Source organism: Lemur catta, chromosome 1, assembly GCF_020740605.2.
Source record: "Lemur catta isolate mLemCat1 chromosome 1, mLemCat1.pri, whole genome shotgun sequence".
NCBI lineage: Eukaryota > Metazoa > Chordata > Mammalia > Primates > Lemuridae > Lemur > Lemur catta.
In genome coordinates, this window is record NC_059128.1 from 26,022,237 (window position 1) to 26,025,860 (window position 3,624).

General features: G+C 39.5%; 1 pseudogene; it reads right to left on the reverse strand.

The window, feature by feature from the left end:
- Nucleotides 1-1,017: 1,017 nt before the first annotated feature.
- LOC123630844 lies at nucleotides 1,018-1,136 on the reverse strand (annotated as a pseudogene).
- Nucleotides 1,137-3,624: the final 2,488 nt, after the last annotated feature.

Consider the following 3,624-nt stretch of genomic DNA (forward strand, 5'->3'; position numbering starts at 1 on the left):
TTTAGTGCTTGGATTACATCAGAAAACAAAAAGATTACTGCTCAGGAGAAGGTTATATTCTATCAGAGGAGCACAGGCAATAAATATAATAAATAAGCTGTCTAGTATTTTAGAATGTATTAAGTGGTATAGAAAAAGAAAAAGTGGATCAGTGTAAGGAAGATTGAGAAAGCAGGTGGATGTGGGGGCATGTGAGGGAGGAAGGATATATTAGGTCATTAAATATGAAATGTCTAATTTTGAATCAAAAGTTTAGTTTATTATATCTCAAGAAGTACAATTAATCAAAGTATGTGTCTAAACTAGTGACACAGTTTTGTCACCTTAACGGTAACTTGTTTATGCCAGCAGCAAAGAAGCCTGGAGAGCGAGTGGCAATGAAATCGTGAAAGGCATTTTTCCTAGCTTGTTGAGAATTAAGTATCTTTTCTTGTAAGAAGTGGTCCAAAGTCTGGAAGAAGTGGTAGTCAGTTGGTGTAAGGTCTGGTGAATACGGTAGATGACAAAGAGTTTCTAAGTCCAGTCTCTGTAGTTTGAGCAGCATTGTTTGTGCAGTATGTGGTTAAGCGTTGTCTTGTAAGAGGATTGCCCTGTCTCTGTTGACCAGTCTCAGCTGTTGAATCGAAAGCATCCTCATTCTTTCATCCCTTGGTTGTAGTAGACATCCACTGTAATTGACTGACTAGGTTTTACAAAGTTGCAGTGGATAATACCACCACTGGACCACCAGACACCATTAGCTTTTTTGGATGAGTATTTGGTTTTGGACTGTGTTTTAGCACTTTATCCAGTCATTGTGCTGAACACTTGTGATTATAAAAAAGAATCTATTTTTTATCACATAACAATACAGTATAGAAATTGTTCGCCTTTATGTCGTGTCAGCAAAGAAAGACAAACTTCAAGACAATTTTTCTTTTGACATTTGTTTAATTTATGTAGTACCCATCTAGCCAGCTTCTTTACCTTGTCGATTTATTTTATTTTTTAATTTCTCCTCTTCTTTTTTTTTTTTTAAGCCCACACCACCCAGTATTCCCAGGTGGTCTCCCATCCAAGTACTAACCAGGCCAGACCCTGCTTAGCTTCCGAGATGGAACGAGATCGGGAGCATTCAGGGTGGTATGGCTATAGACTGTCAATTTGTTTTAAATGATCTGATATTGTTGGAATAGTAACGTCAAAGCTTGTTGTTAATTTATGCGTAGGTTGAGATGAATTCACTTCCACTACAGTTTTTAGTTTATCATTATCCACCTTGGTCTCAGGTCATCCACATGGCTCATTTTTAAGATTAAAATTACCAGAACAGAACTTTTTAAACCATCGATGTACTGTGTGTTCGTTAGCCACATCCTTTCCAAACAGTTTGTTGATATTTTGAACTGTGTTGTATTGGTTTTACAATGGAACTCACATTTGAAAATATGAATTTTTGACTTATCTATGGTTGTACAAAAATTGTTCCAAAAATTTTTGAAAGATAATCGCAAGTCAAAATATGCATTTGAAAGAATGAGGATGTACCTTTTCAATAAAAATAAAACACGAATTGTCAAAGTGAAATGTCACAGATATTAACTGTCAGTACTTAAGGAAATCGGGCGTTTCATGCTTAATAACCTAATAGTATTAAAAGTAAGCCTCAATAAGAAAGTGGTAGCGAACAATGATCTGAAGGAGTTGCAGGAATATATCAAACGAATATGTAGGAAAAAATTGTTCTAGGTAGTGGGGACTGCTACAGCAAAGGCCCTAAGGTAGCTAGAGCATGTGTGACATAAGCACAGAGATTAATGTGGGGGTAGTGAGTAAGGTGAAAACTATTAGTAGATCAGGTAAGAGACAAAACAGGGATGGAGGCAGAACAGGTGACTCCATGAAGGCTGTTGTCAGGATCTTGTTACTCTGAGGGAATGGAAACCCATTGCTAAATTTTACACAGAAGGGAGACATGCTTTAACTTATATTTTCAAAGGATAACTTTGGTTACTTGTTAAAAATAGACTCCAGGGGAGTGAGGATGAATGCAGGGAGATCTATTAGGACAATATTAGTAGTCACCAGAGAGATGATGGTGGCTTGGGCCAAAGTGATAATGGTGGAAGTAGTTATTAATAGAAATGGTTGGATTTGGGCCGGGCGAGGTGGCTCACGCCTGTAATCCTAGCACTCTGGGAGGCCGAGGCAGGTGGATCGCTCGAGGTCAGGAGTTCGAGACCAGCCTGAGCAAGAGTGAGACCCCCGTCTCTACTAGAAATAGAAATAAATTATATGGACAACTAAAAAAAAAAAAGTATATATAGAAAAAATTAGCCAGGCATGTTGGCGCATGCCTGTAGTCCAGCTACTTGGGAGGCTGAGGCAGTAGGATCGCTTAAGCCTAGGAGTTTGAGGTTGCTGTGAGCTAGGCTGATGCCACGGCACTCACTCTAGCCCGGGCAACAAAGTGAGACTCTGTCTCAAAAAAAAAAAAAAGAAATGGTCGGATTTGGGGGAAATGTACTCAGTCAGTGGGAAACAGATCTCCAAAAGCTCCTGATTGTGTATAGGAAGAAGATCAGACTAGTGTAAGACTTTCACATCTTGATGGAAGTCTCACTTTCCAGCCTCATCTCTGACCATTCTCTGCTCTACATTCTCTCCACCCCTGTATCTGTGTTTTCCTAGAGCCATAGTGGTTAAGACTATGGCTCTGCAATTAAACCATCCTTGTTTTATTTCTGGCTCTTTTCACTTAACTACTGTGTAGTCTTAAGTTACTTAGTTTCTCTAAGCCTCAGTTTTCTCATTTATAGAATGGGGATGTTGCCCTTCCTCCCTCCTCTCCCTCTACCTGTAAAAAAAAAAAAATGGGGCTGTTAATAGCACCTAAGTAAGAGTGGCATTGTGACATTAAATGAGATAATCCATGTACAGTACTTAACATAGTGCTTGGCATTTATTAAGTTCTCAATAAATATTGGTTACAATTATTATTTTATATTATGTTTCTTTGACCACAGTCTTTCCTGTACATTAAATGGTATCCCTTCCCTTCTACATCCTCCTTCACTATAGTCTTCTGCTTTTTGTTTATGTTTTGTTTCTCAAATCTATATGACAAAAATTCTTGAGGAATTTTTTTTTTTTGAGACAGAGTGTCGCTTTGTTGACCGGGCTAGAGTGAGTGCCGTGGCATCAGCCTAGCTCACAGCAACCTCAAACTCCTGGGCTTAAGCAATTCTACTGCCTCAGCCTCCCGAGTAGCTGGGACTACAGGCATGCGCCACCATGCCCGGCTAATTTTTTCTATATATAGATTTTTAGCTGTCCAAATCATTTCTTTCTATTTTTGGTAGAGACGGGGTCTCACTCTTGCTCAGGCTGGTCTCGAACTCCTGACCTCGAGCAATCCACCCGCCTCGGCCTCCCAGAGTGCTAGGATTACAGGCATGAGCCACCGTGCCCGGCCTTGAGGAATTTTTTAAATTATTTTTTTTAATTAAAATTTTTTTTTAGAGTTAGGGTCTTACTGTGTTGCCCAGGATGGTCTCAAACACCTAGGTTTAAGCGATCCTCATGTCTCAGCCTTCCAAGTAGCTGGGACTACAAGCACACACCACTGCACCTGACTCTTGAGAA